The sequence below is a fragment of the Mauremys mutica genome, chromosome 2 (genome assembly GCF_020497125.1).
Source record: "Mauremys mutica isolate MM-2020 ecotype Southern chromosome 2, ASM2049712v1, whole genome shotgun sequence".
Classification (NCBI taxonomy): Eukaryota; Metazoa; Chordata; order Testudines; family Geoemydidae; genus Mauremys; species Mauremys mutica.
Window position 1 is genome coordinate 167,873,693 of NC_059073.1, and position 12,671 is coordinate 167,886,363.

Consider the following 12,671-nt stretch of genomic DNA (forward strand, 5'->3'; position numbering starts at 1 on the left):
CATAGGAACCCTAACCCTAGCTCCAAGTGCCCTACCCATAGGAACCCTAACCCTAGGGCGCGAAGCCCTACCCATAGGAACCCTAACCCTAGCTCCAAGTGCCCTACACATAGGAACCCTAACCCTAGGGCGGGAAGCCCTACCCATAGGAACCCTAACCCTAGCTCCAAGTGCCCTACTCATAGGAACCCTAAACCTAGGGCGGGAAGCCCTACCCATAGGAACCCTAACCCTAGCTCCAAGTGCCCTACCCATAGGAACCCTAACCCTAGGGCGGGAAGCCCTACCCATAGGAACCCTAACCCTAGCTCCAAGTGCCCTACACATAGGAACCCTAACCCTAGGGCGGGAAGCCCTACCCATAGGAACCCTAACCCTAGCTCCAAGTGCCCTACCCATAGGAACCCTAACCCTAGCTCCAAGTGCCCTACCCATAGGAACCCTAACCCTAGCTCCAAGTGCCCTAAACATAGGAACCCTAACCCTAGGGCGGGAAGCCCTACCCATAGGAACCCTAACCCTAGCTCCAAGTGCCCTACCCCTAGGAACCCTAACCCTAGGGCGGGAAGCCCTACCCATAGGAACCCTAACCCTAGCTCCAGGTGCCCTACACATAGGAACCCTAACCCTAGGGCGGGAAGCCCTACCCATAGGAACCCTAACCCTAGCTCCAAGTGCCCTACCCATAGGAACCCTAACCCTAGCTCCAAGTGCCCTACACATAGGAACCCTAACCCTAGGGCGGGAAGCCCTACCCATAGGAACCCTAACCCTAGGGCGGGAAGCCCTACCCATAGGAACCCTAACCCTAGCTCTAAGTGCCCTACCCATAGGAACCCTAACCCTAGCTCCAAGTGTGCTACACATAGGAACCCTAACCATAGCTCCAAGTGCCCTACCCATAGGAACCCTAACCCTAGCTCCAAGTGCCCTACACATAGGAACCCTAACCCTATGGCGGGAAGCCCTACCCATAGGAACCCTAACCCTAGCTCCAAGTGCCCTACACATAGGAACCCTAACCCTAGGGCGGGAAGCCCTACTCATAGGAACCCTAACCCTAGCTCCAAGTGCGCTACAGATAGGAACCCTAACCCTAGCTCCAAGTGCCCTACCCATAGGAACCCTAAACCTAGCTCCAAGTGCCCTACCCATAGGAATCCTAACCCTAGGGCGGGACGCCCTACCCATAGGAACCCTAACCCTAGCTCCAAGTGCCCTACACATAGGAACCCTAACCCTAGGGCGGGAAGCCCTACCCATAGGAACCCTAATCCTAGCTCCAAGTGCCCTACTCCTAGGAACCCTAACCCTAGGGCGGTAAGCCCTACCCATAGGAACCCTACCCCTAGCTCCAGGTGCCCTACACATAGGAACCCTAACCCTAGGGTGGGAAGCCCTACCCATAGGAACCCTAACCCTAGCTCCAAGTGCCCTACACATAGGAACCCTAACCCAAGCTCCAAGTGCCCTACCAATAGGAACCCTAACCCTAGCTCCAAGTGCCCTACACATAGGAACCCTAACCGTAGGGCGGGAAGCCCTACCCATAGGAACCCTGACCCTAGGGCGGGAAGCCCTACCGATAGGAACCATAACCCTAGCTCCAAGTGCCCTACCGATAGGAACCCTAACCCTAGGGCGGGAAGCCCTACCCATAGGAACCCTAACCCTAGCTCCAAGTGCCCTACCCATAGGAACCCTAACCCTAGCTCCAAGTGCCCTACCCATAGGAACCCTAACCCTAGCTCCAAGTGCCCTACCCATAGGAACCCTAACCCTAGATCCAAGTGCCCTACACATAGGAACCCTAACGCTAGGGCGGGAAGCCCTACCCATAGGAACCCTAACCCTAGGGCGGGAAGCCCTACCCATAGGAACCCTAACCCTAGCTCCAAGTGCCCTACCCATAGGAACCCTAACCCTAGCTCCAATTGCCCTACACATAGGAACCCAAACCCTTGCTCCAAGTGCCCTACCAATAGGAATCCTAACCCTAGATCCAAGTGCCCTACACATAGGAACCCTAACCCTAGGGCGGGAAGCCCTACCCATAGGAACCATAACCCTAGCTCTAAGTGCCCTACCCATAGGAACCCTAACCCTAGGGCGGGAAGCACTACCCATAGGAATCCTAACCCAAGGGCTGGAAGCCCTACCCATAGGAACCCTAACCCTAGCTCCAAGTGCCCTACCCATAGGAACCCTAACCCTAGCTCCAGGTGCAGTACACATAGGAACCCTAACCCTAGGGCGGGAAGCCCTACCCGTAGGAACCCTAACCCTAGGGCTGGAAGCCCTACCCATAGGAACCCTAACCCTAGCTCCAAGTGACCTACAAATAGGAACCCTAACCCTAGGTCGGGAAGCCCTACCCATAGGAACCCTAACCCTAGTTCCAAGTCCCCTACACATAGGAACCCTAACCCTAGCTCCAAGTGCCCTACCCATAGGAACCCTAACCCTAGGGCGGGAAGCCCTACCCATAGGAACCCTAACCCTAGCTCCAAGTGCCCTACCCATAGGAACCCTAACCCTAGCTCCAAGTGCCCTACCCATAGGAACCCTAACCCTAGCTCCAAGTGCCCTACACATAGGAACCCTAACCCTAGGGCGGGAAGCCCTACCATAGGAACCATAACCCTAGGTCCAAGTGCCCTACCCATACGAACCCTAACCCTAGGGTGGGAAGCCCTACCCATAGGTACCCTAACCCTAGCTCCAAGTGCCCTACACATAGGAACCCTAACCCTAGGGCGGGAAGCCCTACCCATAGGAACCCTAACCCTAGCTCCAAGTGCCCTACCCATAGGAACCCTAACCCTAGCTCCAAGTGCCCTACCCATAGGAACCCTAACCCTAGCTCCAAGTGCCCTACCCATAGGAACCCTAACCCTAGGGCGGGAAGCCCTACCCATAGGAACCCTAACCCTAGCTCCAAGTGCCCTACCCATAGGAATCCTAACCCTAGGGCGGGAAGCCCTACCCATAGGAACCCTAACCCTAGCTCCAAGAGCCCTACCCATAGGAACCCTAACCCTAGCTCAAAGTGCCGTACCCATAGGAACCCTAACCCTAGCTCCAAGTGCCGTACCCATAGGAACCCTAACCCAAGCTCCAGGTGCCCTACACATAGGAACCATAACCCTAGGGCGGGAAGCCCTACCCATAGGAACCCTAACCCTAGGGCGGGAAGCCCTACCCATAGGAACCCTAACCCTAGCTCCAAGTGCCCTACACATAGGAACCCTAACCCTAGGGCTGGAAGCCCTACCCATAGGAACCCTAACCCTAGCTCCAAGTGCCCTACACATAGGAAAACTAACCCTAGGGCGGGAAGCCCTACCCATAGGAACCCTAACCCTAGGGCGGGAAGCCCTACCCATAGGAACCCTAACCCTAGCTCCAAGTGCCCTACCCATAGGAACCCTAACCCTAGGGCGGGAAGCCCTACCCATAGGAACCCTAACCCTAGCTCCAAGTGCCCTACCCATAGGAACCCTAACCCTAGCTCCAAGTGCCCTACCCATAAGAATCCTAACCCTAGGGCGGAAAGCCCTACACATAGGAAGCCAAACACTAGGTCCAAGTGCCCTACCCATAGGAACCCTAACCCTAGCTCCAAGTACCCTACCCATAGGAACCCTAACCCTAGCTCCAAGTGCCCTACCCATAGGAACCCTAACCCTAGCTCCAAGTGCCCTACCCATAGGAACCCTAACGCTAGGGCGGGACGCCCTACCCATAGGAACCCTAACCCTAGCTCGAAGCGCCCTACCCATAGGAACCCTAACCCTAGCTCCAAGCGCCCTACCCATAGGAACCCTAACCCTAGCTCCAAGCGCCCTACCCATAGGAACCCTAACCCTAGTTCCAAGCTCCCTACTCATAGGAACCCTAACCCTAGCTCCAAGTGCCCTACCCATAGGAACCCTAACCCTAGGGCGCGAAGCCCTACCCATAGGAACACTAACCCTAGCTCAAAGTGCCCTACACATAGGAACCCTAACCCTAGGGCGGGAGGCCCTACCCATAGGAACCCTAACCCTAGGGCGGGAAGCCCTACCCATAGGAACCCTAACCCTAGCTCCAAGTGCCCTACCCATAGGAACCCTAACCCTAGCTCCAGGTGCACTACACATAGGAACCCTAACCCTAGGGCGGGAAGCCCTACCCATAGGAACCCTAACCCTAGCTCCAAGTGCCCTACCCATAGGAACCCTAACCCTAGGGCGGGAAGCCCTACCCATAGTAACCCTAACCCTAGCTCCAAGTGCCCTACACATAGGAACCCTAACCCTAGGGCGGGAAGCCCTACCCATAGGAACCCTAACCCTAGCTCCAAGTGCCCTACCCATAGGAACCCTAACCCTAGCTCCAAGTGCCCTACCCATAGGAACCCTAACCCTAGCTCCAAGTGCCCTAAACATAGGAACCCTAACCCTAGGGCGGGAAGCCCTACCCATAGGAACCCTAACCCTAGCTCCAAGTGCCCTACCCCTAGGAACCCTAACCCTAGGGCGGGAAGCCCTACCCATAGGAACCCTAACCCTAGCTCCAGGTGCCCTACACATAGGAACCCTAACCCTAGGGCGGGAAGCCCTACCCATAGGAACCCTAACCCTAGCTCCAAGTGCCCTACCCATAGGAACCCTAACCCTAGCTCCAAGTGCCCTACACATAGGAACCCTAACCCTAGCTCCAAGCGCCCTACCCATAGGAACCCTAACCCTAGCTCCAAGCGCCCTACCCATAGGAACCCTAACCCTAGTTCCAAGCTCCCTACTCATAGGAACCCTAACCCTAGCTCCAAGTGCCCTACCCATAGGAACCCTAACCCTAGGGCGCGAAGCCCTACCCATAGGAACACTAACCCTAGCTCAAAGTGCCCTACACATAGGAACCCTAACCCTAGGGCGGGAGGCCCTACCCATAGGAACCCTAACCCTAGGGCGGGAAGCCCTACCCATAGGAACCCTAACCCTAGCTCCAAGTGCCCTACCCATAGGAACCCTAACCCTAGCTCCAGGTGCACTACACATAGGAACCCTAACCCTAGGGCGGGAAGCCCTACCCATAGGAACCCTAACCCTAGCTCCAAGTGCCCTACCCATAGGAACCCTAACCCTAGGGCGGGAAGCCCTACCCATAGGAACCCTAACCCTAGCTCCAAGTGCCCTACACATAGGAACCCTAACCCTAGGGCGGGAAGCCCTACCCATAGGAACCCTAACCCTAGCTCCAAGTGCCCTACCCATAGGAACCCTAACCCTAGCTCCAAGTGCCCTACCCATAGGAACCCTAACGCTAGGGCGGGAAGCCCTACCCATAGGAACCCTAACCCTAGCTCGAAGCGCCCTACCCATAGGAACCCTAACCCTAGCTCCAAGCGCCCTACCCATAGGAACCCTAACCCTAGCTCCAAGCGCCCTACCCATAGGAACCCTAACCCTAGTTCCAAGCTCCCTACTCATAGGAACCCTAACCCTAGCTCCAAGTGCCCTACCCATAGGAACCCTAACCCTAGGGCGCGAAGCCCTACCCATAGGACACTAACCCTAGCTCAAAGTGCCCTACACATAGGAACCCTAACCCTAGGGCGGGAGGCCCTACCCATAGGAACCCTAACCCTAGGGCGGGAAGCCCTACCCATAGGAACCCTAACCCTAGCTCCAAGTGCCCTACCCATAGGAACCCTAACCCTAGCTCCAGGTGCACTACACATAGGAACCCTAACCCTAGGGCGGGAAGCCCTACCCATAGGAACCCTAACCCTAGCTCCAAGTGCCCTACCCATAGGAACCCTAACCCTAGGGCGGGAAGCCCTACCCATAGTAACCCTAACCCTAGCTCCAAGTGCCCTACACATAGGAACCCTAACCCTAGGGCGGGAAGCCCTACCCATAGGAACCCTAACCCTAGCTCCAAGTGCCCTACCCATAGGAACCCTAACCCTAGCTCCAAGTGCCCTACCCATAGGAACCCTAACCCTAGCTCCAAGTGCCCTAAACATAGGAACCCTAACCCTAGGGCGGGAAGCCCTACCCATAGGAACCCTAACCCTAGCTCCAAGTGCCCTACCCCTAGGAACCCTAACCCTAGGGCGGGAAGCCCTACCCATAGGAACCCTAACCCTAGCTCCAGGTGCCCTACACATAGGAACCCTAACCCTAGGGCGGGAAGCCCTACCCATAGGAACCCTAACCCTAGCTCCAAGTGCCCTACCCATAGGAACCCTAACCCTAGCTCCAAGTGCCCTACACATAGGAACCCTAACCCTAGCTCCAAGCGCCCTACCCATAGGAACCCTAACCCTAGCTCCAAGCGCCCTACCCATAGGAACCCTAACCCTAGTTCCAAGCTCCCTACTCATAGGAACCCTAACCCTAGCTCCAAGTGCCCTACCCATAGGAACCCTAACCCTAGGGCGCGAAGCCCTACCCATAGGAACACTAACCCTAGCTCAAAGTGCCCTACACATAGGAACCCTAACCCTAGGGCGGGAGGCCCTACCCATAGGAACCCTAACCCTAGGGCGGGAAGCCCTACCCATAGGAACCCTAACCCTAGCTCCAAGTGCCCTACCCATAGGAACCCTAACCCTAGCTCCAGGTGCACTACACATAGGAACCCTAACCCTAGGGCGGGAAGCCCTACCCATAGGAACCCTAACCCTAGCTCCAAGTGCCCTACCCATAGGAACCCTAACCCTAGGGCGGGAAGCCCTACCCATAGGAACCCTAACCCTAGCTCCAAGTGCCCTACACATAGGAACCCTAACCCTAGGGCGGGAAGCCCTACCCATAGGAACCCTAACCCTAGCTCCAAGTGCCCTACCCATAGGAACCCTAACCCTAGCTCCAAGTGCCCTACCCATAGGAACCCTAACCCTAGCTCCAAGTGCCCTAAACATAGGAACCCTAACCCTAGGGCGGGAAGCCCTACCCATAGGAACCCTAACCCTAGCTCCAAGTGCCCTACCCCTAGGAACCCTAACCCTAGGGCGGGAAGCCCTACCCATAGGAACCCTAACCCTAGCTCCAGGTGCCCTACACATAGGAACCCTAACCCTAGGGCGGGAAGCCCTACCCATAGGAACCCTAACCCTAGCTCCAAGTGCCCTACCCATAGGAACCCTAACCCTAGCTCCAAGTGCCCTACACATAGGAACCCTAACCCTAGGGCGGGAAGCCCTACCCATAGGAACCCTAACCCTAGGGCGGGAAGCCCTACCCATAGGAACCCTAACCCTAGCTCTAAGTGCCCTACCCATAGGAACCCTAACCCTAGCTCCAAGTGTGCTACACATAGGAACCCTAACCATAGCTCCAAGTGCCCTACCCATAGGAACCCTAACCCTAGCTCCAAGTGCCCTACACATAGGAACCCTAACCCTATGGCGGGAAGCCCTACCCATAGGAACCCTAACCCTAGCTCCAAGTGCCCTACACATAGGAACCCTAACCCTAGGGCGGGAAGCCCTACTCATAGGAACCCTAACCCTAGCTCCAAGTGCGCTACAGATAGGAACCCTAACCCTAGCTCCAAGTGCCCTACCCATAGGAACCCTAAACCTAGCTCCAAGTGCCCTACCCATAGGAATCCTAACCCTAGGGCGGGAAGCCCTACCCATAGGAACCCTAACCCTAGCTCCAAGTGCGCTACAGATAGGAACCCTAACCCTAGCTCCAGGTGCCCTACCCATAGGAACCCTAACCCTAGGCAGGGAAGCCCTACCCATAGGAACCCTAACCCTAGCTCCAAGTGCCCTACACATAGGAACCCTAACCCTAGCTCCAAGTGCCGTACACATAGAAACCCTAACCCTAGGGCGGGAAGCCCTACCCATAGGAACCCTAACCTTAGCTCCAAGTGCCCTACTTATAGGAACCCTAACCCTAGGGCGGGAAGCCCTACCCATAGGAACCCTAACCCTAGCTCCAAGTGCCCTACACATAGGAACCCTAACCGTAGGGCGGGAAGCCCTACCCATAGGAACCCTAACCCTAGCTCCAAGTGCCCTACCCATAGGAACCCTAACCCTAGGGCGGGAAGCCCTACCCATAGGAACCCTAACCCTATCTCCAAGTGCCCTACCCATAGGAACCCTAACCCTAGGGCGGGAAGCCCTACCCATCGGAACCCTAACCCTAGCTCCAAGTGCCCTACCTATAGGAACCCTAACCCAAGGGCGGGAAACCGTACATATAGGAACCCTAACCCTAGGGCGGGAAGCCCTACCCATAGGAACCCTAACCCTAGCTCCAAGTGCCCTACACATAGGAACCCTAACCGTAGGGCGGGAAGCCCTACCCATAGGAACCCTAACCCTAGCTCCAAGTGCCCTACCCATAGGAACCCTAACCCTAGGGCGGGAAGCCCTACCCATAGGAACCCTAACCCTAGCTCCAAGTGCCCTACCCATAGGAACCCTAACCCTAGCTCCAGGTGCACTACACATAGGAACCCTAACCCTAGGGCGGGAAGCCCTACCCATAGGAACCCTAACCCTAGCTCCAAGTGCCCTACCCATAGGAACCCTAACCCTAGGGCGGGAAGCCCTACCCATAGGAACCCTAACCCTAGCTCCATGTGCCCTACACATAGGAACCCTAACCCTAGGGCGGGAAGCCCTACCCATAGGAACCCTAACCCTAGCTCCAAGTGCCCTACCCATAGGAACCCTAACCCTAGCTCCAAGTGCCCTACCCATAGGAACCCTAACCCTAGCTCCAAGTGCCCTAAACATAGGAACCCTAACCCTAGGGCGGGAAGCCCTACCCATAGGAACCCTAACCCTAGCTCCAAGTGCCCTACCCCTAGGAACCCTAACCCTAGGGCGGGAAGCCCTACCCATAGGAACCCTAACCCTAGCTCCAGGTGCCCTACACATAGGAACCCTAACCCTAGGGCGGGAAGCCCTACCCATAGGAACCCTAACCCTAGGGCGGGAAGCCCTACCCATAGGAACCCTAACCCTAGCTCCAAGTGCCCTACCCATAGGAACCCTAACCCTAGCTCCAAGTGCCCTACACATAGGAACCCTAACCCTAGGGTGGGAAGCCCTACCCATAGGAACCCTAACCCTAGGGCGGGAAGCCCTACCCATAGGAACCCTAACCCTAGCTCTAAGTGCCCTACCCATAGGAACCCTAACCCTAGCTCCAAGTGTTCTACACATAGGAACCCTAACCATAGCTCCAAGTGCCCTACCCATAGGAACCCTAACCCTAGCTGCAAGTGCCCTACACATAGGAACCCTAACCCTATGGCGGGAAGCCCTACCCATAGGAACCCTAACCCTAGCTCCAAGTGCCCTACACATAGGAACCCTAACCCTAGGGCGGGAAGCCCTACTCATAGGAACCCTAACCCTAGCTCCAAGTGCGCTACAGATAGGAACCCTAACCCTAGCTCCAAGTGCCCTACCCATAGGAACCCTAAACCTAGCTCCAAGTGCCCTACCCATAGGAATCCTAACCCTAGGGCGGGAAGCCCTACCCATAGGAACCCTAACCCTAGCTCCAAGTGCGCTACAGATAGGAACCCTAACCCTAGCTCCAGGTGCCCTACCCATAGGAACCCTAACCCTAGGCAGGGAAGCCCTACCCATAGGAACCCTAACCCTAGCTCCAAGTGCCCTACACATAGGAACCCTAACCCTAGCTCCAAGTGCCGTACACATAGAAACCCTAACCCTAGGGCGGGAAGCCCTACCCATAGGAACCCTAACCTTAGCTCCAAGTGCCCTACTTATAGGAACCCTAACCCTAGGGCGGGAAGCCCTACTCATAGGAACCCTAACCCTAGTTCCAAGTGCCCTACACATAGGAACCCTAACCGTAGGGCGGGAAGCCCTACCCATAGGAACCCTAACCCTAGCTCCAAGTGCCCTACCCATAGGAACCCTAACCCTAGGGCGGGAAGCCCTACCCATAGGAACCCTAACCCTATCTCCAAGTGCCCTACCCATAGGAACCCTAACCCTAGGGCGGGAAGCCCTACCCATCGGAACCCTAACCCTAGCTCCAAGTGCCCTACCCATAGGAACCCTAACCCAAGGGCGGGAAACCGTACATATAGGAACCCTAACCCTAGGGCGGGAAGCCCTACCCATAGGAACCCTAACCCTAGCTCCAAGTGCCCTACACATAGGAACCCTAACCGTAGGGCGGGAAGCCCTACCCATAGGAACCCTAACCCTAGCTCCAAGTGCCCTACCCATAGGAACCCTAACCCTAGGGCGGGAAGCCCTACCCATAGGAACCCTAACCCTATCTCCAAGTGCCCTACCCATAGGAACCCTAACCCTAGGGCGGGAAGCCCTACCCATCGGAACCCTAACCCTAGCTCCAAGTGCCCTACCCATAGGAACCCTAACCCAAGGGCGGGAAACCGTACATATAGGAACCCTAACCCTAGGGCGGGAAGCCCTACCCATAGGAACCCTAACCCTAGCTCCAAGTGCCCTACACATAGGAACCCTAACCCTAGGGCGGGAAGCCCTACCCATCGGAACCCTAACCCTAGCTCCAAGTGCCCTACCCATAGGAACTCTAACCCAAGGACGGGAAGCCGTACATATAGGAACCCTAACCCTAGGGAGGGAAGCCCTTCCCATAGGAACCCTAACCCTAGCTCCAAGTGCCCTACCGATAGGAACCCTAACCCTAGCTCCAAGTGCCCTACACATAGGAACCCTAATCCTAGGGCGGGAAGCCCTATCCATAGGAACCCTAACCCTAGGGCGGGAAGCCCTACCTATAGGAACCCTAACCCTAGCTCCAAGTGCCCTACACATAGGAACCCTAACCCTAGCTCCAAGTGCCCTACCCATAGGAACCCTAACCCTAGGTCGGGAAGCCCTACCCGCAACACCGCGGTCCTGCTCTCCGGCAGGAGCCCTGCAGGCCCGCGGTCCCACTCTCCCGCCCAAGCGCAGCAACCCCGCAGCCACACTCTCTTCACTCACAGCCCCGCAACCCTGCAGCCCCACTCGCTGGACCGGAGCCCGCAAAATCGCGATCCCGCCGGCAACCCCACACCCCCGCTCTTCTGGCAGGAGCCCGCAACCATGGAGCCACGGTCCCCTGGCAGGAGCCCTGAGACTCCTGCTACCCAGCCAAGAGCCCAGCAACCCGGTGTCCCGCTCCCCCACCCAAGTGCAGAAGCCCCGCAGCCCCACTCTCTTGGCCTGGAGCCTGCAACCCTGTGTGATGGAGTAGGGGCTGTCTGTGTGGGGTTGGGAGAGCCGGGGAGGACTTTAGGTGAGGGACAGGTATTCAGCCTGTAACCTGAGCTAGGCAGGGGGGAGGGGAGGTCAACACCTTTGCCAGGGGAGCTAGACAAAGAAAAAGAGCCGAGTGGAGAGGGGGAGTCAGTTTCGGATTGGGGCTGGATGGTGGGAGTTCAGGGAATCCTAGGCTGGGATCCAAGCACCGTGAACCCCAGAAAGGCAAGATTGAGAGGTCCTGGCTCTGAACACTAGCTCTGCTGTAGCCTGTGCTCCTGTTTTTCAATAAACCTTCTGTTTTACAGGCTGGCTGAGAGTCCCTGTGAGTCCGAGGAAGAGGGGTGCAGGGCCGGACTCCCCCACACTCCGTGACAGTCTCCAACACCTTCAGTTGGCACCTTTGCAGAGGAGGGGCCCAGGCCATCAGTTGCAAGGAGACAGAGTGTCAGGCATTTAGGTGCACTGGTCTCTTGCTTTGCTAGATACTTAAGAACTGCATAGGGGACACTGAGGCACCAACACAGCATTCACAGACCCCCAGTAAGAACAGTCCCCCTTCGTCACATCTCTCCCCCCTTCGAGACCGAACTGAGTGGGGTCACTTCAGCCAGTGACCTGGGGAAGTTCGAACCCACCTACATTCCCATGGATGCCCCAGGATCCCCCCAGTTATGGGGGAAGAGTTACCCCAGGCCCTTCCAGTTTCCTGCCCCCCTTTAGGTCGGGGGGACTCAAGGGCACTCGCAGTTGGCAGGTGGAAAGGCTTATGCAGCCCAGGGCTTTTTGTCACTCCAATACCCCTGGGGTTCAAGCTGGGCTGGGGTCTTCTCAACGCGTTCCAGTCTGGGGGGGCTGTGATTTGGGCTCTCTTGGTTCAGAGCCCTTTCGTAAAGCAGAGTTGCACTGTTAAGCCCTTTGTTAGAGCTCCTTCCGTGAAAATAGCAAAACATGACCCTTTTCGCTGCGAGCGAGGAACGTCTAATGGAATCGTCCTCCTTCTGCAATTCTGATACACTGCTGAGTAATTGGCAGTTCTACGTTGTGAAAACAGTGAAACATGAGAAATTCACTGCAGATTATTGGGAAGCACGAATTCCTCCTGCTCCCATCCTAAAATTGCTATTCGGATGCACAGCTAGGAACTTGACCGAGCTACGCTGTGAAAACAGCTATACCTGAGCAATTCATTCGAAATCACTCGTAGGCATGAATTTCTTCTGGAAACACGCTAAAAATGCTATTCGGTTCCACTGCTGGCTATTTGGAAGAGCTCCGTTTGTGAAAATTCCTAAAAAGGAGACGTTCAGTGCAAACCACTGCTAGGCAACACTTTCTCCTAGACCCATCTTACCAATGCTATTCCGATGCATTGCTGGCAATTTGGCAGAGATCTGTTTGGGAAAACAGCGAAATGTGAGAAATTCATTGCGGATTATTA